General features: G+C 35.8%; 1 pseudogene; it reads right to left on the bottom strand.

Moving 5' to 3' along the window:
* Positions 1–112: 112 nt before the first annotated feature.
* Positions 113–22,465, bottom strand: LOC122755084 (annotated as a pseudogene).
* Between the last annotated feature and the right edge of the window lie 2,547 nt (positions 22,466–25,012).

The raw sequence follows: 25,012 nt of genomic DNA, 5'->3' as shown, positions 1-25,012 counted from the left end.
GAGGAGTTGGAACTTGGATACGTAAAAAGAGGGTCTTGGGCTGGGGCATGCTTAGAATGGTCTCGAGTTCAAGCACTTTGTGGGGCATGTCCATCCAGGGCTCTCCTCTTCCTCAGTAGGTGCTAGTAGATGGGGAACTCAGTCGTTTTCCAATATAGATGTCTAGTCCCAAAGCCAAAACATGAAATGAACAACGATGGAATGAACACTTTAAGAAATTGTGCAGAGAAAATGCCCTTTTTCTTCATGGCTCTACTTTTCCTCACACATACGAAACAGAACGTCTAGGATGGCAGAAGTGGAATTCCTTGGGGGATAGCGGTGCTCTCAGCTGGACTGGCCCAGCCTTGTACCTAGTCCACACTTTTCTGCAAAGCTTCCATTTCTTTTTCTCCTTCTGGAGAGCTGTGTTCTCCACTGGTGTGCATGTCCACATCAATTATTATCAGACCATCTTCTTGTGGGGAAGGGGTGTCGCAGTAAGAACTGCCTCTGGAGCTACTCTGACCTGATTCATGCCGGGAATTCCAAAGAATCTTCTCCGTGTCTCCATTGTGAATGGAGGATGAGGAGGGAACATGCTCTAGACCCCCATTTTTTCCATTCCCTTTCCCATCTTTGCCATTGAAGTTCTAGGCCAGAAACTATTGAGGCCCACGAATGGGGCCAGTGGCTCCTCGCCCTCATTGTAGTTAATCATTGTTGGGCAGTGGTACCGGCAGTCTAAAATTATGTTTCTAAAGCGTAGGTTTGACCATGTCATTTAATTGTTCAATAAATTTAAATGCCCCCCTGCTGCCTCTTTGATCAAATGTAAACTTTTCTCCTTAGCTTCAAATCCTTGCACAGTCTAGACACAACCTGCATTTATTTCTACCGTATTATATATTACTTCCCTTTCCACATTATAGAGCTCAAGCCGACTGGCTTTCTTGAGGTTCCTCATTTAAAATCTCCCATCTCCCATTTTTATGCCTTTGCACTGGTTGTTGCCCAAATGTTATCCCAAATCTCCCAAATGTACTACTATCTCTACCTCCTGGAATCCTTTATCTCTTAAACAAAAACAAAACAAGAAATCCTAATGCACATCAATTGGGGAATGGATAAACAAGCTGTGGTATGTGATGGGATGGAATATTATTGTGCTATAAGAAATGACAAGCACGATGGTTTCAGAGAGTCTAGGAAAGACTTTTTATGAACTGAGGTATAGTGAAGTAAGCAGGGAATGGTGTACACAGTGATAGCAACATGGTGTGATGAGCTGTGAATGACAATTATTCTCAGCAATACACATGATCCAAGACAATCCCAAAGGACTATTGATGAAACATACTACCAGCTTCCAAAAAAGAACTGATATGGATTTAAACACAGATAAAGCATGCTATTTTTCACTTTCTTTCATTTAAACCTTTTTTTTTTACAGAATTACTAATATGGTAACATTTTACAAAATCAAACATGTATAACCCATATCTGATTGCTTACAATCTCAGGAAGGGCAGCGCAGAAGGAGGGAAGGAGGGATAAAAATGGGAACTCAAAACTATAAATAAAAATGTTTATTGTTTAAAAAAAGAAAATATTTCATTCTTTTTTATGTAAAAAAACCCTAAAACCTGCTGAAGAGACTACAATTTCTGGGTATAGCCTTTGCTGATTCACCCAGAATCATAAAAAATTGATAAATATTTTGCATATACATATTTATATTATCATAATTCCCTCTCATATAGTGTAAGGACCTTGAAAGCAGGGACTATTTCCTTTTTGTCCTTGTATGTCATCATGCCTAAGACAGTGCCTGGAAATTAATGAATGCTCTTCTATTGGGGAAGGAAGGAAACCAGCATTCACTGATATTAAGCACAGCTAGGTTATGGTAGGTGTTAAATAAATGCTTATTCCCCTCCCCTTGCTCACCTACTATGGATCATGTGCTTTGTGTTTTATAAACATTATCTCATTTGATCCTCCCAACAAGCATGAGAGGTTAGCACTATTATAATTCCCATTTTCTAGTTTAGGAAACTGAAGCAGACAGATGTTAAATAACTGGCTCAGTGTCACCCACTTGGCAAGTGTCTGAAAATGAATTTATTTTTTTTCCTGATTCCAATCCTGACACTCCATCCACAGTACCACCTAGCTGCCTCTTGAGGCAAAGATCACACAGATTCTCTTAACAAATACAATACTCCTTCTTCTCCTCCTTTTTTTAAAAAAATGAACGTTTTCTTCTTCTGTCTCTTCCTACCTGACTGATGAATCATTTTTCATTCTATTTTTTTTCACGAATATCAATAGCCCAACCACCACTAGATATGGGAATATTTTCTTATTCTCTGTCTCTCTCTGCATCTATCTCTGCATCTCTCTCTCGTCTGTCTCTGTCTCTGTTTCTCTCTCTCTCTCTCTTTTATAGATATCGTGGTTTTAACTATCATCTCAATGTAGAACACCCTAAAAACATGTATATGTTCTGTAGTTTTTCATGCCCAACAACCTGCTAGATATTATTACCTAGATGTCCTATGAGTATCTCAAAGGCAAGATAGCTAAAACAGTAGCCATGGTTTCCTCTAGATCCATTTCTCCCAAATTATCTATTTATGTAGAAGATATGCATCTTTCTAGTCACTCAGATTTTTGACCTGTCATGTTTTATTCTTCCCTTTAACTAAACCATTTCTATCCAATCACTTCTCAGGTCTTATTAGATCTACTTCCAAAGTATCCTTCATTATTAGATCTGTCTATTCACAGCACCAGTATCCTTTTTCAGGCATTCATCACTCCTTGTGTGGACTATTGTTATAGTCTCCTATCTTGAATCTCTTCCTCAAGTATCACTCATTTCCATTTTACCTTTCACACCTTTGTCAAAATGACACTTTTAGAAAACAGGTTCAACCATATCAGTGTCCTACTTCAAAAGCTTTGCTAGTTCCTATTACCCCTAGGACATAATAAAAATTCCTTTGTCCCTTAAATCACATTTCCCATATGCGACATTTCATCTCTGTGCCTTTGCAAAACCTGATTTAAGGCCTGTAATAATCTTCATCTTTACCTCTTCCTTTTGGAAACCCAAGTTACCTTCAAGATTTGGCATAAGTACAGCCTTCAATAAAATGTCCTGTTTTTCCTACTTCTTGGAAGTCCCCATCTTTCAAATTATGCATTTACTTGTTTTAAAAATAAATCTTATGGGGGCAGCTTGGTGGCACAGTGTATAAAGCACCAGCTCTGGATTCAGGAGGACCTAAGTTCAAATCTGGCCTCAGACACTTGATACCTACTAGCTGTGTGACCCTGGGCAAGTCACTTAACCCTCATTGCCCTGCAAAAAAAAACCCCAAAACCCCAAAAAACAAAAAAACTAAAAGTAAATATTATTAGTGTGTTTGCTTTCTTCTCAGTAGAATCTAAACTCCTAAAGGACAAGGGCTGTTCCATTTTGTCTTTATATCACCAGTTTATAAGATATAATAAACACAGAGTAATCACGTGTTGAATTGAAATGAATTGAATTGCAGTTATAATGAGCTAATCTGAAGCTATATGACCTTGGGCAAGTCACTTACTTTCTTTGACTCTTAATATCCTCATTTATAAAATGGGGTTAATAAAACTTCTACTAATTTACATAGAAGAATAAAGAAAGTATTTTTTAAGTCCCAAAGAGCTCAAAAATGTGTGATTGTGGGTAAATCCATGTTACCCATTTTAAAATTATTTGTTTAGCCTCTGATAATGAGTAATTATTCCAATGAAGAAGCAGGTACCTCAAACCCTGAAGAAGAGGGGCCACCCGTCTTTATATTCCATCAAATATGTTACACAATCCTGTGAACTGGGAATAGTACATGTTTCCTGTATGTAGAAGGCCACCCCCCCATCCCACTCCCTCCCCAGTTCCCAGTTCTGTCATCCATTTCTTTCTTGAACACAGTAGTCACAATAAGAATTGTTCCCCTATGGTATGCACTACAGAGGTCACACATTAATACTGAGGATTAGAAGTTATGTTAAATTAATTTAGATAATTTAATTTTATTCCTTATAGTGTTATTTTTTTTCTGAATTAACCATAACAATCATCCAAATGAGGCATTTTAGTTATGTTTCCTATTCTGAAAATGGGTCATTAATTTTTAAGTCTTTTGCCATTTAGGGGAAAAATACCTCCTTGAGAATGAGTTTTGAAAAGTTTAAAGCTATATTAATTGCTGAAAACTGGCTTCCTGCAGTTATAGGACACAAATTACCTTGGATAATTGAAATTAAACACCTACTGTTATTAGATGGTTTAAAAAAAAACTTTCTAAATTACTGTTAAAATTTTGCAGTGTTTATGACATGTTTTCTTTATTCCTAATATTGCAGAATGCTGTTTTATGAATTATCTGAAGGAATTTGCAATGCTAATTATTTGCATCCATTGGACTCTGAATTGGGAAACATATGCTACCCTGATAACAATTTTATTATTCCCAATAACATATGTAAGAGAGTACCAAAGGCATAGTTTTCCTCCATATATGAGAAAATGTAATTACAGATAAAATACCAAGATCATACATGAAGACTATTGCCTACAGTCATGTGTTAATAAACAGTGCAAAATGCTGCATACTTTAATTATTAGTATCCAATTCATATCTAAAAGGAGAACAATGGACTAAAACATGATGACCATGTAATACCTATTTATTAGTGCTATTGAGGAATAGAGTCATGCATAGATCTAAATCTGGAAGGCACCCCAGGGGCTAATTAGTCCAATTGCCTCATTTTATAAATGAGGAAATAGAAATTCAGGGAAGTTAACTGACTTGCACAAGGTCACTCAGCTAGTATCAGAGATCAGATTTGAATGCAGGTCTCCTTACTCCAGAATCAGTGCTGAAAGATAGGAAGAATTGTTTCACCTATTTCTTTTACATTTGGTGGGCTTTAAATCCTAGAATTCAAGTGCAAATCCCTCATTTTACAAGTGAGAAAACTGAACCCAGGAAAAGATTAAATGTCTTGCCCTATGTCATTCAACTGCACTGTTAGAGTACTAAGACTAGAAACTAGATCTTCTGGTCTTTTTTTTCCCCACTATCCCACAAAATCTGTTTTTAATAATGAATAGTATGTGTTACATTCATAGTAATCAGTAAATTTCAAATGTCAAAGGTCTAAAATCTCTTCCCAATGAGTGGTAAGGAGTTTGGGCCATTTGAGGTTATCCATTTGAAGCCACTGAAGGGTTTGGGGTTTTCTTTTCTTTTCTTTTCTTTTCTTTTCTTTTCTTTTCTTTTCTTTTTTTTTGGTTTTGTATTTGTTCTGTTTGTTTGTTGTTGTTTTTATTAGGAAAATGGCTACATCCGAATCAAGCATTAGCAAACCTAACGGCATTTTGTATGAGAGGAGATATGAAAGAAAAGGATATTGCTTAGTTTTGATATAATTTCCATTGCTTAAAATTGATTATAATAGGCATGGAACTCCATTTGGTACCATAAAGCACACCTATGCTCATTTTATTTAAGGAGCTATTAAAAAGAATAGGTCTTTTGTATGTGTTACTTTTTCACAATCCTCCTTGACAACATTTGATTTTTATTGGATTATGTCTGCATTTTACCTGGTAGTTTGAGGGAGGCCTTTTTAGGTTTTCTAATCCTTTTTCTTCTTGCTAGACCCAGAAAATTGGGTTCTCTTGTTGTTTTTCATGGAATTTTTGTAATAGCACTCATTTTTTTATTGTATTTTAAATGTGCCCAGAGGCTCTGTGATCTATATCTGTAAATTTAAATGTAGGTCTAGCCATTTAGAAACAAATGAGAAAATAAATAAAATATGTAACAGGCAGGCAAGATATATAGCTGAGCAAAACACATTCTGATTGTCCATTGGAAAACATGGGAAATTTTGTCATCTTCAATTTACCCAGCTTCATTCCGACCAAAACTTTTTAGACACAAATAATGATGTGTAGAATGGAGATGTGGTTTATGAAACTGTGGAGATTTTTTTTTTTTTTTTTGCATTTTCCCCCGAAGCAGGATATAAGCACAAATGCCATTCAGCTGGAACACTGACAACAAGTTGAACACAAAGGGTCCTGACCTCGTTGAAACAGTTATTTATGGTGAGGCAGTGTCTGCAAATAGCATCCATTAGGACTAAATGTCTAGTGCATGAGTTGGGAAAAAGGCACCTTCACATATACACATAATATCCTGATTAGGTTCCTGGGCCTGAACTTAGTGAGCTAAGTATAAAAAAAAAAAAAGTTCTATTTACTCCCAGTCCAGAGCATTACAGGATGCATTCTGCTATCTCCATATAATCAGTCCTGGGTAGAAAAGATAACATTTTGGAAGTAGAGAGAGAACAGTAATATTTGAATGGATTTTTTCCCCCAAATTCTTCCTTTAATGGGTGATTTTTCTCCTCTTTTAAATATACTGAACTCTTAGGCATTTCAGTATAATAAAAAGTGTCCTTCAATCTCTATCTCTCTTACATTGCTGTTAAAACAGGGAGCTAATTAATTTTACAGAATCTGAATCTTTAAAGTTAAAAGCCTCTCAGGCTGAAGTAGACATGTAAGGCAGTGGTAGAAACATTTGGTATTTGATGAAATCTGGGAAAACCTCTGGTTTTTCATGTATACTCTTTCTTATTTAGAAAATTCATTTTTACACTAGCCATTTCTTCTCCTTCTGCCTGGTATCCCTTCTTTTATGTTCTTCCCCTTCCCAGGAACTTATGCTTCTTACCTTGTGACACTGGAAGTAAGGGGCCAACCAGGCTAGACTGAGGAGAACCCTACCTATCCCCCAAATTGCAGGAGATTTCCTGATTCTGGGGATACACTGATCCCACAAGTGCCCTGAGATGCCATGAAACATGTACTATTGATGCACCTTGCAATCTAAAGCCCTTTTGGTTTCTTTTTTTCCTCCATAATTTGAAAACCATACTACTTAAGGCTCATTGTTGACAACCCTTACTTGCAAGGGTTCTTAACAGAGATTCCTTAACAGGGCAATAAAATTGTGCATACCCTTTGATCCAGCAATTGCATTACTAAGTTTATATCCCAAAAACATTCCCAAAAAGAGAAAAAAGGCCTATTTGTACAAAAATATTTATATCAGCACTTTTTTGTGGTGGCTAAGAATTGGAAATCAAAGGAATGCTCATCCATAGGGGAATGGCTAAACAAACTGTGGTATATGATGGTGATGGAATATTATTGCACAATAAGAAATGATAAGCAGGATGATTTTAGAAAAGCTTGGAAAGACATGTATGAAATGATGTATTGGGAATGAGCAAAAATCAATTGAACATGGTACAAAGAGACAGCAATATTATTTGTTGAAGAACTGTGAATGATTGGACTATTCTCAATAATACAATGATCCAAAAAATTCTCAAAGGACTATTGATAAAATATACTATCCACATCCAAAGAAAGAACTGATATTTATGGAACAGACTGAAGTATGCTATTTTTAACATTCTTACATTTTTATGATTATGTTTTCTTGTACAAAGTGTCAAGTATGGTGATGTTTTACGTGATCATGCGTGCATGGCCCATATCAGATTGTTTGCAGTCTCCGGGAGGGAGAAGGGGAGGGATTATTCTCTAATACTATTCTATTGTATTATGGAAATGTTTGTTTCATTTAAGTTCAGAATAAAATAAATACTTTAAAAAAACAAGGATTCCATTTCTTTGGAATAGAACTTAGTGGAAGGTAATTCTAAAATCTTGTTTATTATGATAATTCTGATAATTTAATGTGATTCAGGATTCATCTGTACTGGTCAGTAAGATGGCCAAAATGATAGTTATGCTATGGTATGAAGATTTCACATGGATCCCAAGGGTGCTTTTGGAATACTCTATTTTGGTCAGGCATGGTGGTGCATGCCTGTAATTCCATGGTTATAGAAGAGACTGAGATTTGCAAGTGACTTGAGCTCAGAAATTCTAAATTTACTGGGCTATACCAATTGAGTAGGTACACTATGTTAGGGACCAGTATTGTGAACCCCATGAAGTGTCAGCACAGTAGGCTATCCAAACTGGGGCAAATTGACCCAGATCAGAAAAGGAGCATGTCAAACCTCCCATTAGTTGTTTTGGGCATAGTAGCCCTTTGCAATTCCATCTTGGGTGAAATGGGTGAGACCTAGTCTTTTAAAAAACAAATTACTTTTCCTACCCAACACTCCCATTTTTGAAGAATGCAGGATTTTTCTTATTATTATTGGGATGCTGGCTCTCACCTATAACAACTGTACCCTATAATGAATGGGTTCATAACCTGAGATTCATAGACCTCTTATGAACATATTTTAGCTGATCTATGAACTTGTATATGAAAAGATACATCTTCATTTTACTATAATTGTTTCTTTTGTAATCATATGCATTTTGTTTTGTATCTTTAAAAATATTATTCAGAGAAGGGCTCAACAGGTTTCACTAGTTTCAAAGTAGTCTATGACTCACAAACAGCTAAGAACACCTTCCTCATTAAATTCTTTTTTTGTGTCTTCCCAGTTGCACTTTGAAGGTGTCAGTCTTGGACACAGAATCTCAGTTAAATTGGCCTCGTTGTTCCTGCCTTCTTTTTTCTATTCCCTAGGATTTCTCAGTTTAGCCCCCATGCTCTTCCCTCAAGCATACAAAAAAAAATAGTATTTTTGTTTTAAGTATCATTAGCTGGCCTTCCTAAGTTTTCTTTGAATTACCTAAATCGCAATAATGGACCCTGACAATATCATAGAACAACTCTCTTAGGTATTATAAATATATAAATATATGAACCAATAGAAATAGTAACCAAAAGTAAGCAGTTAGGACAAGTAGATTCATAATGGAAGAGCAATGTATTTCTATTGGAGACCTTAAAGGTCAAAATGTCAATCAAGGGGGCCTATTCCTGATATATACCATACCTAGCAGTAAGTCACTGCTGGAATATAACTTAAACAATAAGGATAAGACAATTTCAGAAGAGGGATATCCCTTATAGTTGGATGTTACCAAGGGAAATTTTTGAAAGGATATGGGAAAATATGTGGGTTTTGATGGAGAGTTAAAACATAAAGTCAGTAATAGAGAGAACATTCTAGATGGGGCAAAGAGTAACAACATAGCCACAAGACACATTTTAGGGACAGATCAAATAAGCCAAAGGGGGAATTTCTATAAGCTATTAGTAAGAAATGAAGTTGAAATGAGATTTGGGAAACAGATTATAGGGTTCCTTGGAAAGGTTATTTTGCCCTTCCTTTTTTTGGTTTTTCTCTTTTAATCTCATTAAATGGTACTTACAACTTCGTTGAAAATAATTTCTCTATTCCCTCTTGTCTTAACTATTTAAAAACCATCGTGCCAAAAGATTATCTTTCAAATAAAACTCATCATTTAGCATCTGCTCCAATTTAGAAACTTTTAATGCTGCCTAGTTGCCTCCAAGATAAATACAGTTTCTGGAATTTGCTCTTTTTTAATACATAGATTATTTATTACATAGAGTCAGGTAAATTTTGGGTTAAATTATTTTCATAGGATAATAGATTTAGCAACAGAGAAATTTAAGAGATTATCTAGTCTATTCCTGTCTTTGTATATAGGAGGTAACTGAGTCTCAGAGAAGTGATTTATACAAGGTCACAGAAGTCACAAATAAGTAGCAGAGATGAATACAAATCTACATTGTTCTCTGACTCCAGATCCGGTGCCCTTGTTGCTGTGCTATGCTGCCTATTCATCTAATGTCACAGAGATATCCAAAGTTGAGGTGGGGTTTTAATGAGCAAATGGATTTAAAGAACTTTATAAACCTTAAAGTGCCATATAAATGCCAGTCGTTGTTACCATCATTGTTGTTGTTGTTGTCGTCATCATCACCCTATAGTCACAGACACTCTAGTCTGGTGATGATTCCATTTCCTGAGCCTTCTAGTCTGTTCTTGCTGAGCTCAACCAATGCTTATGGAGCAATACAGAGGTATGCTAGTTAATGTTTCACAACTGGGATGGGCATGAGGGGTGAGGGAAATTATTTCCATATACCATTAAATTTAATCACTATTATCAATATATTTTAAGTCTAAACAAACAAGAAGATAAGACCGTCTCTACTCTCAAGGAACTTACATTTTAATAGAAGAGAAAACATTAAAGGTGGGGATAGTTTAACATGAGGAAAAGTATTAACACAATTGATTATGTCAATAACAAAACTAACAAAAATCATATGACTATATCAATGGGTGCAGAAAAAGCCCTTGATCAAATTTAATACTCATTCCTATTAAAACACTTGAAAGCATAGGCATAAATGGATTATTTTAAAATGATAAGGCATAAGTAATCATTATTTACAAAGGAGAGTAAACAGTAGCTTGCCCAAAAAGATCAGTAGTGAAATAAGTATGCCCATTATCATCAATATTTTTCAATTTTACATTAGAAATTCTAGCAAAAGACATAAGAGAAGAAAAAAGACACCAAAGGAATGAGAATGGGCAATAAAGTAGTAAAACTCTCTTTTTTTGCAATGAAATGATGATATATCTGGAAAATCCTAGAGATCCAACCAAAAAGCTAGTTGAAACAATGAACAACTTTATCAAAGTGGCAAGATATAAAATAAACCCATACAAATCACTATTTCTATATATCATCAACAAAACCCTGTAAGAACATATAGTAAGTGATACCCCACTTAGAATAATCATAGCATAAAATACCTGAGAGTATACCTTCCAGGCCAAACCCAGGAACTACATGAAAATAATTATAACACACTTATTTTTAACCTTTTTTCCATAACAGTATTTTATTATATTCCATTTGCATGTAGAGATAGTTTTCAATATTTGTTTTTATAAGATTTCTAGTTTCAAATTTTTCGCCCTCCCCACCCTCCCTCCATCCTCCCCAAGACAGCAAGCAATCTGATATAGGTTATATATGTACAATCACATTAAATGTATTTCTGCATTAGTCATTCTGTGTAAGAAGAATCAGAGCAAAAAAGAAAAACAAAAACAACATAGAAATAATATGGTTCAATCTGCTTCTGGAGTCCATAGTTCTTTTTTTCTGGATTTGGAGAGCATTTTCCATCATGAGTTCTTTGGAACTATCTGTCACAGTTGATCAACACTCAATGTTGGTGATACTGTGTACAATGTTCTCCTGGTTCTGCTCATCTTTCTCAGCATCAGTTCATGTAAGTCCTTCCAGGTTTCTCTGAAATCTGCCTGCTCTTTGTTTCTTACAGCATAATAGTATTCCATTACATTCATATACCACAACTTGTTCAGCCATTCCCCAATTGATGGGCATCCCCTCAATTTCCAATTCCTTGCCACCACAAAAAGAGCAGCTATAAATATTTTTGTACATGTGTATCCTTTTACCTGTTTTATGATCTCTTTGGGAAAAAGACGTAATATTGGTATTTCTGGATCAAAGGGAATGCACAGCTTTATAGCCCTTTGGGCATAATTCCAAATTGCTCTCCAGTATGGTTGGATCAGTTCATAGATCCACCAACAATACATTAGTGTTCCAATTTCTCCACAGCTTCTCCAACATTTGTTATTTTCCTTTTTTGTCATATTAGCCAATCTGACAGGTGTGAGGTGGTACCTCAGAGTTGTTTTAATTTGAATTTCTCTAATCAATAGTGATTTAGAGCATTTTTTCATATGGCAATAAATAGCTTTGATTTCTTCATCAGAAAACTGCCTGTTCATATCCTTTGACCATTTCTCAATTGGGGAATGACTTGGATTCTTATAAATTTGATTTAGTTCCTGATACATTTTAGAAATGAGGACTTTATCAGAAGTACTATCATTGATTCTGTTTGTATAAAAAATGTAATTAAAATCATTCATTTTGTATTTTATAATATTCTCTGTCTCTTATTTGGTCATCAATTGTTCTCCTTTCCATAAATCTGAGAGGTAAATTATTCTTTGCTCTCCTAATTTACCTATGCTATCACCTTTTGTGTCTAAATCATGTACCCATTTTGACCTTATTTTATTATAAGGTCTATGATGTTGGTCTATGCCTAGCTTCTGCCATACAATCTTCCAGTTTTCCCAGCAGTTTTTGTCAAATACTAAGTTCCTATCCCAGAAGCTGGAGTCTCCGGGTTTATCAAACAGTACATTACTAAAGTAATTTACTACTTTGTCTCCTGTGCCTAACCTATTCTATTGATTGGCCAAACTATTTCTTAGCCAGTACCAAATAGTTTTGATGACTGCTGCTTTATAATAAAGCTTCAGATTTGGTGCAGCTACCCACCTTCTTGTCCATTTTTTTTTTTCAGTAGTTCCCTTGATATTCTTGATCTTGAATAGTTTACCTCTCAGATTTATGGAAAGGAGAATAGTTTATGACCAAACAAGTGATAGAGAATATTATGAAATGCAAAATGGGTAGTTCTGATTACATTAAATTAAAAAGTTTCTGCATAAACAGAAGCAATGTTTCCAAAATTAGAGGGGAGGCAGAAAGCTGGGAAGCATTGTTTTTGTGAGGCAATGGGGGATAAGTGAGTTGCCCAGGGTCACACAAGTAGTAAGTGTCAAAGGTCTGAGCCCGGATTTGAACTCAGGTCCTCCTGATTCCAGGGCTGGTGCTCTATCCACTGTGCCACCTAGGTGCCTTGCGTAGCAATTTTTATAGCCAGTGTTTCTGATGAGGGCCTCACTTCTAAAATATATTGGAACTGAATCAAATTTATGAGAATCCAGATCATTCCCCAATTGAGAAATGGTCAGGGGATATGAAGAGGCAGTTTTCTGATGAAGAAATCAGGGTTATCTATTGTCATATGAAAAATGCTCTGAATAACTATTGATTAGAGAAAGGCAAATCGAGACAACTCTGGGGAGCTACCTGACATCTATCAGATTGGGTGGTGTGGCAGAATGGGAGAATGACAAATGTTGGAGAGGCTGTGGAGAAATTGAAATGCTAATGCATTGTTGGTGGAGCTGTGAACTGGTCAGGCCATTCTGTGGGGCAATTTAGAGCTTTCACAGAATGATTAATGCAGAAATATGTTTAATGTGATTGTACATATATAGCCTATATTGCATGCTTGCTTTCTTGGGGAGGGGTGAGGAAGGAGAGGGAGGGACAAAAATTTGAAACTAGAAATCTTATAAAAACCTATGCTGAGAACTAGCTCTACATGTAACTGGAAAATAATGAAATATTTTTATGGAAAAAGTAAAGCAGAAGCAGTTCCAACCAAAAAAAAGAAACAAAAAATATTCTTCTGTCTGTATTCAGACACCATCAGTTCTTTCTCTGGAGATGGATTATATTTTTCACAAGTCTTTCAGAGTTTCTTAGATCATTGTGTTGCTGAAAATAGCTAAATCATTCACAGCTGATCATCTTACAATATTGCTGTTACTTTGTACAGAGTACATTTCACTTTGCATCCAATCATGTGTCTTTTCACGATTTCCTGAGAGCATTCTACACATCATTTCTTATAGCGCAATAGTGTTCCATCATAATCTTATCCCACAATTTGTTCAGTCATTCCCTAATTGTTTGGCATCTCCTCAATTTCTAATTCTTTGCAACAGAAAAGGGAAGCCATAAATATTTTTGCATATATAGGTCCTTAACTTTTTGTTTTTTATCTCTTTTTGGATACCAACCTAGTAATGGTATTACTAGGTCAAAGAGTATGCATGGTTTTATAGCCCTATGGCCATGATTCCAAATTGCATTATAGAATGTTTGAATCAGTTTACAACTCAAACAACAGTGCATTAATGTCTCATTTTCCCCATATCCCCTATAACATTTGCCCTTTCCCCTTGGGGTCGTATTACCTAATCCAATAAGTATGAGGTGGTACCTCAGAATTGTTTTGACTTGCATCTTTCTAATCAATAGTCAGTCAGAGCATTATTTTTTCATATGGCTAAAGATAGCTTTGATTATTTCATATGAAAACTCCATATCCTTTTATCATTTATCAATTGGGGAATGACTCTCATTTTGTTAAATTTGATTCAGTTTTCTATGTTTGAAAAATGAGGCCTTTGTCAGAAAAAAATATGCTTCAAAATTTTTTTCAAAGTTACTTTTGCTAAATCTATCTCCCTTGAGCTTATTCCCTTCCCATGACATTTAATTTATTCTCTATCTCCTTTCATCCTGTCTCTCCTAAAAAGTGTTTTGCTTCTGATTGCCTACTCCCCCAATCTACCCTCCCTTCAATCATACCCCCCCACCACCCTTATACCCTTCCCTTCCTACTTTCCTGCAGGGTAAGATAGATTGCTATACATAATTTAGTGTGTATGTTATTCCCTCTTTGAGCCAATTCTGATGAGAATAAGGTTCACTCATTTCCTGGCACCTGCCCCATCTTCCCCTCCACTATATAAGCTTTTTCTTGCTTCTTTTATGTGAGATTCTTTACCCCATTCCATCTCACCCCTTCCCTTTCTTCGAGTGCATTTCCCCCCACCCCTTCATTTTATTTTAAAAATTTTTTAAAAGATATCATCACTTTATATTCAACTCACACCTGTGCCCTCTGTCTAAATATAACCCATTCAGTATCCCCAATAATGAGAAAGTTATTTTGAGTTACAAGTATCTTTCCATATAGGAATGTAATCAGTTTAACCTCTTAATATCTCTTTTGATTTCTTTTTCCTGTTTACTTTTTATGCTGAACTGGAGTCTTGTATTTGAAAGTCAAATTTTCTATACAGCTCAGTTGATTCTTGTTGGTAATCCCAGTTCCTTTGTCCTCCAGGATATCATATTTCAAGCCCTCTGATCCTTTAATGTAGAAGCTGCTAAATCTTGTCTAATCTGGCCTGTTGCTCCATAATATTTGAATTGTTTCTTTCTAGCTGCTGCACTTAATCTGGAAGCTCTGGAATTTTGCTATAATATTCCTGGGACTTTTCATTTTGGGATCTCTTTCAGGAGGTGATCAGTATATTCTTTCAATTTCTATTTTACCTTCTACTTCTAGAATATCAGGACAATTTTCCCTGACAATTTCTTGGAAAATGATGTTTAGGCTCCTTTTTATTTAATCGTGGCTCTCAGATAGTCCAAAATTTTTCTTTTTTATCATAAAAGTATTTTGTCATTTTCTAGTTACAGTCCAATAACTTTCAAATCATGTCTCCTAGATCTATTTTCCAAGTCTATTGTTTTTCCAATGAGATATTTAACATTGCCTTCTATTTTTTCATTCTTTTGCCTTTGCTTTATTGTTTCTTGATTTCTCATAAAGTTGTTAGCTTCCATTTGCTCAATCCTAATTTTTAAGGAGTTATTTTCTTCAAAGAGCTTTTGTACCCCCTTTTCCATTTGCTTTTCAAGGCATTCTTTTCTTCATTGACTTTTTGTACCTCTTTAACCATTTGGCCTAGTATGTTTTTTAAGGTGTTCTTTTCTTCAGTAGTGTGTGTGTGTGTGTGTGTGTGTGTGTGTGTGTGCTTCCTTTGCAAAGCTGTTTAATTTTTTTCCTGATTTTTTTGCATCACTCTCATTTCTCTTTCCATTTTTTTCCTCCACCTCTCTTACTTTATTTTCAAAGTTTTTTTTGACCCCTTCTATAGCCTGAGACCAATTCATATTTTTCTTGGAAGCTTTGGATGTAGGAGCTTTGACCTTGTTATCTTCTTCTGAGGGTATATTTGGATCATCCTTGTCAGCATAGAAACTTTCTAGCTTCAGCATTTTTTTTTTCTTTTTGCTCATTTTCTCAGTCTATTCTTGACTTTTAACTCTTTGTTAAAGTGTGGCACTACTTCCAGACTGGAGGGCTTACTGTCCCAAGTTTTAAGGGGTTAGTGCAGTTGTTTTCAGAGATACTTCTTGGAATTTGTAAGTTTTTAGTTCTTCCAAGGTGGTATGATTTAAGGAGAGGTATGTTTACTACTCTCCTGGCCTATGCTGTGGTCTGCAAGTAAGGTAGGCCTGTTTTTCTGCCCTGGAACTATGAACAGAATCCCACTCCACTGTGGCCACATGCTCTGGGATGTTTGTGCTCCTCTCCTGCCTGGGACTGCCACCCAAGACTAGGACCTTGATATGAGTATGAGCAAAACAATAGGGTCCTGCCTCAGTGCTGGTGAAGAGATCCCTGGAATCTTGTTCTGGTCAATTGTTCACCCCCCTTACTGTCTCTGAGCTGAGTTCCAGAAGAAATTTCTGCTACTGCTGATTCTGAGACTCCCAATGCCTGCTCCTGGTTTGCTGAGGCTGAGTCTGGGTCTGTGCTAGGGCTGGGTCTGTGCTAGTGGGGCCTGTGGAGGGCAGTGATCCACTCTCACCCAGGTACAACAGACCTTTTCTGCCAAACTTCTTTCTTTCTTTTTTTTTTTTTGCGGGGCAATTGGGGTTAAGTGACTTGCCCAGGGTCACACAGCTAGCAAGTGTTAAGTGTCTGAGGCCGGATTTGAACTCAGGTACTCCTGACTCCAGGGCCGGTGCTCTATCCACTGCGCCATCTAGCTGCCCCATCTGCCAAACTTCTAAGTAGTCTTTGGCTAGAAAATGATTTCACCCTGGCTTTTTATGGGTTCTGCTGCTCCAGGAATTTTTTGTGACATTATTTGAAGGTATTTGGAGGCATCTTGGGGAGAGCTCAGGCAAGTCACAGCCTTTCCTCAGCTATCTTCCTTCTCATCCTCCTTTGCTGGCTTTTCATTCAGTTTGTGCTGCTCTCTGAGGGGGTCCCTAAAGACTTTTTTCCTGGGCCCACTTCTTTTCTATATTATTTTATTTATTCATCTTACCAACTCTCATAGATTTATTTATCATCTCTGTGCTAATAAATCTCAAATCTACGTATCTACCCCTAACCTTTCTCCTGAGCTACAGTTTCCAATCTGCAATTGCCTATAGGGATATTTCAAATTGAATACCCTAAGACATTTTAAACTCAAAATGTCCAAAACTGAACTCATCATACTTTACCCCAGATCTTCACTTCTTTACCTCCCTATTGCTAGTGAGTGTACAGTCAACCTCCAAATCACTCTGTTTCTCACCCTAGATTCATCCTTGACTGCTCATTCTTTCTCAGCTCCCATAATTAAAATTTTGCCAAGGCTTCTCAATTTTATTTTCTTGTATATTCCCTTTCCTTTCTTCTAACACTGTTACCACCCAGTCCTGGTGGAGACTTTTATCACTTCATGAAATAGCTTTCTCTGTAGTGATGTGGTGGGTCTCTTGGCTTAAGACCTTTCCCCCACTCCAGTCCAACCTCCACTCAGATACCAAAGTGATTTTTCTAAAGTACAAGTCTGACCATGTTATACCCATGCTCCCATTCAATCAATTCCAATGGCTCCCTATCACCTCCAGATTTAAATACAAAGTCATCTATTTGGCCTTCAGAATCCTTTATAATCTGCTTATCTACCCCCTCCACATGCACTTTTCTTGTCTTCTTCCACCTTACACTTCACTATATTCTTTGCTATGCAGTGACACTGGCCTCCTTGCCTTTCCTAAAACATATCATTCCATCTCCCAAATGCAGGCATTTTCCCTGGCTCTGCCAGATGCCTGGAATGTTCTCTCTCTTCATCTCTGTTTCCTGGATTTCCTCACTTTCTTCAAGACCCAGGTAAAATTCTATCTTCTACAAGTGGGAGAATGAAAACTTTCCTACCCCTTTAATTCAAATGTCTTTTTTCTTTTAAATATTTCCAATTTATCTTGAATAGAACTTGTTAGTACATAATTGTTTGCATGTTTTCTCCCCCATTAGACTGTGAGTTCCTTGAGGGCATGGACTTTTAAAAAAATCTAATTTAATTAATATCTCTCTCTCTCTTTCTCTCTCTGACTTTGTTGTATTCTCTGTGTTTAGCATATTTGCTGGAAAATAGTGGAAACATAAAGGATGTTTCTTGACTGATTTTGTTAATGATTTTCCATTTATGTTATTGTAATCCATGGTCAGGTGAGCTAGGTGGTACAGTAGTAAATAGAGTGCTTGCCCTGGAGTCAGGAGGACCTGAGTTCTAATCTAACCTCCGACACTTACAAGCTGTGTGACTCTGGGCAGGTCATTTAACCTTGTTTGCCTCAGTTCCTTCTAAACTCAGTTCCTTCCTAAACTTAGCTGGAAAAGGATATGGCAAGCCATTCCAGTCTCTTTGCCAAGAAAACTCCAAATGGGGTCACAGAGAATCAGACATGACTGAATGACTCAACAACATTAAATCCATATGCATGTTTCTTTTTTTCCTCCAGGTTTGCTTCTTTTTCTTCATTACTTTATATATCTTCTCATATTTTCCTATATTCATTATATTTATCATTTCTTATAGCACAGTACTATTGCATTGTATTAATGTCCACAACTTGTTTTACTATTCCCCAGTTGATATGCATATACATTGTTTTTAGTTTTTTGCTGCCATGCACACAAAAACGTGCTCCTATAAATATTGTCTTTCACATGAACCTTTCTTTTTTTTTTTATTCACCTCCTTGGTGTATGCCTATTATTGCAATCTCTGGGTTCAGAAGTATGAACATTTTAGCCATACTTCTTGCACACTACCAAAATGTTTAAAGAAGGGTTGGATAATATTATAGCTCCACTAATAATGAATTAATGTCCTTATTTTTCTATATTCCTTCCAGCCTTGATTCTTCCTATATTTTTGTATTTTTGGTGCAAATTTTGTAAGTATGAGATAAATAATATCTCAGGATTGTTTTAATTTGCCATTTCTTCATTATTAGTGATTTGGATAATTCATTCATAGTTAATAGTTTGCAATTTTTCCTTTGAAAACTTGTTCATATCTTTTTATCATTTATCCACTGGGGTATTGTTTTAATAAAATATTTCTCTTAATTGTGTGTATATATATATATGTGTATATATATGTATGTATGTATATATGTGTGTGTGTGTGTATATATATGTATACATATACATATATATACATACACACATATAGTCAGAACCTTTTCAAATACATTAAGTAAAGAGATTTATCCCCACATACCCACTTTCCTTCTTATCCTCACCATTAATTTTGTTCAATGTTCTTCAATTCCATGGAATTTAAATTATCTAATTTAATTTTTTTATTAGTAGTAGTTCAGTCCCTTGTTTGGTTAAGAATTCCATCATTATACAAAAGCTGTCAAAAGTAGATAACTTTCTCTTCTATATTAATGGTATGATAATTTATAATCAGATTTCATATGCATTTTGAATTTATTATGGCATTGATCATATGATATGGATATAAGCCTAACTTCCTCCAAATAATATTCATATTTTCCTGGAAATCATTAGCAAATAGGGAATTCTTTTTCAGGCAATGTATGTTTTTAGATTTATCAAATAATGAATTACTGAGTTCATTTTTTCCTGATTCTTTTTGTAATACCTGTTATATCGACTTACTCCACCCCCTCCTCCCATTCATTTTGTAGAGGCAACTAAAAGGCTCAGTGGATAGAGTTTTGGACCTGGAGTCAGGAAGATTTAGTCAAAATCCAGCCCTAGACACATACTAGCTGTGTGACTTTGGGAAAGTCACAACTTTAGTTTTCTTAATCTACTCCATTATCTTTGCCAAGAATATCCTATGGACAGTATAGTCCATGGGGTCTTGAAGAGTTAGAAATGGCTGAATTACTGAACTACAACAACCAAATGACTTTGAATATCATTACATAAAATATAATGTGAAGTCTCATTTTGATATTTCATATGTTAATTAACATATTTTTATCACTTCTTTTGATATTTTAGATATTTTGATCATTCAAATTAATTGTTTATAGTTTATGTCTAACCTATATGAAGTGTCCCCATGGTTGCTTGGGTTATCAATAAATCTATAAATTAATTATAGTATTATTGTAAATTTTGACACAGTTCATGAGCACTGAATATACTTCCAACTATTTAAATTCTTTATTCGTTTAAGGAAAATTTTATAATTGTTTCTATATAGATATTGAGCATGTTTGATTGATTGCATCCCAGATATTTCATTCATTTGCCTAGATACCATCTCCTTTTTGAAAAACAATAATTATTAGACCAAATGATCACTTTCTCCTAAGGTCCTATTATTTACCACTTCAAAAAAAGGTACAGATACATTTATATATCCTTAAGGTTGTTGTTGTTGTTGTTGTTGTTATGGTCATTGTTGTGGTTTTAGACTCATTCTTAATCTACCTTTCCTTTAATTATCCTCTCTCTTCTCCCCTTACCCTTTGATTTCCCTGTTGAAATTTATTTCTATATTCTATGTGTTCTTCCTTCTTTTGACTACTTCATATGTGAGTGAGACTCAAGGAGCCATTCCCCACATTCTCTCGTCCTTGTTTGTATAGATGTCTATTTGTGCAACCTGATTATTTTAGATAATTTTCCTTAAGCTTCCTTCTCTCTTCCCCAGCCCCTGCCATTTTCCTCTTCCCCTTTTTTGTCATTCTTCAATGAAGTTGAATAAGCCATAACAGAATTTTTTCCAAGTGTTGGATTTGATCTACCCTTTATATACTCTGATGATGGTAGGATTCAGAGGGGATACATATATCATCTCCCCATATTTGAATATAAATAGTTTATTCTTGTTTAGCACTTATCATTATTAATTCAGATTTAGCTTTTTCATACTAGTCTTCACACCTGTGTTTGAAATTGAAAGTTTTTCTGTAGTTCTCTTCTGTTTCTGATTTCTGTTTCTTTTTCTGATGAAAACAACAGTAATGCTTGGAAGTTCTGTTTCCTAAATGATCCATTTCCCCCTCCTTACCATTATAATCAGTTTTTCAAGGTAAGTTGTTCTTGACTATAAGTTCATATCCTTTGCCTTCTGGAATATTGGATTCTGAGTTTTCTGCTCCTTTATAAGGGTGGCTGCTAAGTCACATTTGACTAACTGTTGCTCCTTAGTATTTATTTTCTTTCTGACCCCATGGAACGTTTTTTCATTTACTGTGTCAGGATCCCCATGCCAAGATTACCCTTCTCGTTTTACTTATTAGGAGACACCCTGTTTTTCAAAGGTAAGACTGAGCAAGAAAGCTGTGCCCTGAGCTTAGCATAACAGCGATCCTTTGATCTCATATTCTGGATAAACTCTGCTGAAGAAAAGTCCCTGAATTGTTTCTTATCAGCCCCAGGTGGTCCCTGAGGTTGGACAAGCACCTGTAGGAACCATGTTCTGGCCATGAAGCCCTAATATGAATCAAACTTTTCTCATTGTTACTATTATCTCTCATTGTCATGGCTACAGTTCATTGTGTAGCATCTGCTATATGTATCTAGGCTTGACCTCATTAAATCAGGTGTCTCCCTAGAGGAGGCCATGGCACACATGTCTGGTTTCCTTCCTCCAAAGGAATAAAGAAAGCTTTTTGACTATAACCACTGTTAGCTCTTTGGTTATATTTCATTTTGTTTTGTTTTCTTTTGTTTTTCAGAATTAATGGTTGGGGTATTACCTCTTTGAGCTCATTACTATTTTTCAGAGATAACAATAGTTGCATAATCACTGTGACTCTGGTAATTGATTTTCAGGGTTTGACTACTGAGAATCTTTGGATTTTGAATATGATGTTTCTAGGAGGGGATGATGATTTTTTTCCCTAGGAGTTAGCAAGTAGATTCTTTTGATTTTTAATTTGCCTTCTGATTCTAAATAATCTAGATAATTTCCTTTTTTTTTGTTTAGTTTAGTTTTTTTATTTTGATGAGGCAATTGGGGTTAATTGATTTGCCCAGGGTCACACAGCTATTAAGTGTTAAGTGTCTGAGGCCGGATTTGAACTCAGGTACTCCTGAATCCAGGGCCAGTGCTTTATCCACTGCTCCACCTAGTTGCCCCTGAGTCATTCTCTTTTATATTTGTATCTCTTTTCCCCTGCTACCATAATAGCTCATTATGGGAGTGTTCTTTGTTGTTTTTGTTGATCATTCTTCTATCCTACTCCCTGCTTTTTATGCTTCTTTCTTGGCATGTTAAGTGTTGTTTTATTCCAGGGTATTAGGGACAGGCTGGGGATCTGAAAACTTATTGTGTACCCCACATTGTCCAATCTGTGACACAGTCTGATTATTGTCTCTGTAGTCTGAACTCTGCAAGTTTTTGACCTGGGTTTGGACCTGCAAAAGAGTAGATTCCACTATGTCTACCAGCTGGAAAGTGTTGTTGATTCACAGAGGCAGAATGCTAGTCTTCTCTTTGGTTTGGGTTTCATACCTAGATTGTTCTTCTGAAGTATGGTCCAGATGCTGGAAGAGATACCTTGTTCTGTGCTTTGGATCTGAGTCTCACTACTGCTGCTGCTGCTACTGCTGCTGCTGTTATTGCTGCTGGAGGCTTCTAAAGTTCCTCCTTTCTTCATACACTCCCTGTGTCTTTATTCCTCCAGAATATCATTCCACTGCACAAATCCCTTCTCAGTTCATCCTATATCTGTGTCCTGGAATTGGACAGTGGGAGATAAAGCTACCAGTTTGTATCTATTTCTGTCTGTGTTCTCAGTATGGGTCTAAAACCTTCTCTTTCCCTTGTCCATACCTTTACTCTAGGTTCTGGGGTACCTCCCACCCAGTTTATTCCAAGCCCAATTCAGTCTCTAAGATCTGAAGACATTTTGAGTCATCTCACTTTTCTGAGATTGCCTGGAGAAAGGACACCTTGCATTTTTTTTAAATTTCCCATCAGTATTTGGGCTGGTACATTTTTAAGATAGATTTAGAGGAGTATGTGAAAAGGAGCTCCATATTGTTTCCTAACACTTCAACATCTTGGTTCTCACCTTCACTCTTTTTGTTTAAGGCTGACTTTAAATCCTACCTCTGCTATGAATGACATCACTGTCACTAAAGCACATAAAGTAGTTAACTTCAACTTCGTATGAACTACCATTGCACGTAAACCCCTATGCCATTCACTTGGCACTTAAATACTTCCTTGTATAATTCCATTTCTCCTTCATTCATCTAATCTCTCTTGTTTCCTCAAGTCATGTTAAGCAGGACAAGGGAAGGGGCCACATTTGATACTTCATTAGTCTTCCAATGACTAACTATGAACAGAGTCAACAATAAAGAAATATTTGCTGATTGAATATTTGACTGATATTTTTGCTTCCTTAATTCTTTAAAACAAAAGAAATAAAATAAAATGTGGAATTTAGGCAGAAATCTGACTAATGGAGATTGGGGAGAAGCATAAATAATATCAACCTTTGGCATATATTTTATATTTCTATGCTTTATTTTCATCTCTAAGGAAAGCTTTTCTTTAGAGTTGTTTGTTTTTTTTCTATAGAGTTTTAAACACTAACTATGCATCAAGCTTTGAGTTCTTACCAGTGTGGGTATTCCTTTTGACAAATAAAGTGTAACATATTCACAGATTTTCAACCTGTGCAAGTATTGTTCATAACTTGCTATAAGTTATATACCCACATGTGGTAACTGTTCCCTTCCACAACTGGCACAATTGGGTATAGGTGCTGTCTAATATTCTTTAATTTACCATATATCCAGCCTAGCTTATTACTTGTTCTTGTTCTCTACTCTCCTTCTATCATTTCTCCTTCTTCTTAGTTCTTTATGTTGTAATATATGTATTATGTATCTTATATATTATATGTATACATACATACACACAAACACACACACACATATATATGTATAGTGTATTATGACCAGCTCTTACGTAGCATAAGCCTCCCTTTTGCCCTTCGATTAATTTTCAAATTTAATTCTTCAGAGACTATAGTGCTTCATGATCACCAATACAGAATATGTCAAAACAAAAACAAAAGAAACAATAAACCCCAAACAAAACAAAAAACAGAAACAAAAAATATGTAGCTGGATAAATTTTGTATGGTCTGTACAGTTTGTCAGGGTGAAATATACAGAGAAACCCCACATGAGTAGACACATAATGGAAGAGCTGGGAATTTCATGATTTCAGGAAGCAAATGAATTAGCTTACAGAGGTTGGCTTAGTCTAGTCAGGGTAATTAACTTAATTACAGTAATCACCATCATTGACAAATATTTATTGAGTGTCTATTATATGCAAGGAACTAAACAGGGCTCTGGGGATACAAATCTGGACCAGGTCCTTAAGGGTTTTGTGATCTAATTCAGTTTGGTTCCTTCTCATCTCTTTGACTGAAAAGCAGGTGATTCTATGGTTTGAGAATTGGCATAGCTTTTGTCCATAAGTTAAACCTGTAAAAGTAGACGCACAAGCAACCTATTACTTGATAATCTAGGGAAGAATGGGGAAATATTTTTTTAATTTCTCTGTCTCCATAGGATTTTAGAATTTATAGTTAGAAGTTACTCTAAGAGGTCTTATAGTAGTTATATATATATGTATATATATATATATATCAGTAGTTATACTACTGATCCTGTTGCACAACAAAATATATTCAGAGAAAGAGTCACCAAATCACTCCCAAATCAAGATTTTGAGCAAATACATTGGTGTAACAGAGACCTCTGGGGAAACTTCAGAACTCAGGACAGAGGACTCTATGTGGGCCAGGCATTGGTATGCTGCAGAGCTGTGAAACCACTGCTGGACAGACAATCACAAAGGGAAAAGGAAAAATAAGTTCTGGTAGGTAGGAACTCACATGAAATCTAGAACCATCTGTTAGATTCCTATTAAGGCTAACTTGCTGTTTGCATCTGCTATTAAGACTAATCAAGTGTTTCTGTCAGTTTAATGAGTAAAAGTAATACAAAAATACTCCAAATTTCTGCATCATATGGGAAAGTGCTAGTCACCTTTCCCCAGATATAGCTCCAGAATTTAGGGTTTCATGTCTGCCTGTCACATCTGAACATGAATTCATTCATTTAAAGCTGGAAGAGACCTCAGTGAAAATTTTGTCAAATCCTCTCATTTCACGAAG

Source organism: Dromiciops gliroides, chromosome 4, assembly GCF_019393635.1.
Source record: "Dromiciops gliroides isolate mDroGli1 chromosome 4, mDroGli1.pri, whole genome shotgun sequence".
NCBI classification, from domain to species: Eukaryota; Metazoa; Chordata; class Mammalia; order Microbiotheria; family Microbiotheriidae; genus Dromiciops; species Dromiciops gliroides.
This window is presented reverse-complemented; position numbering and strand designations above follow the sequence as displayed.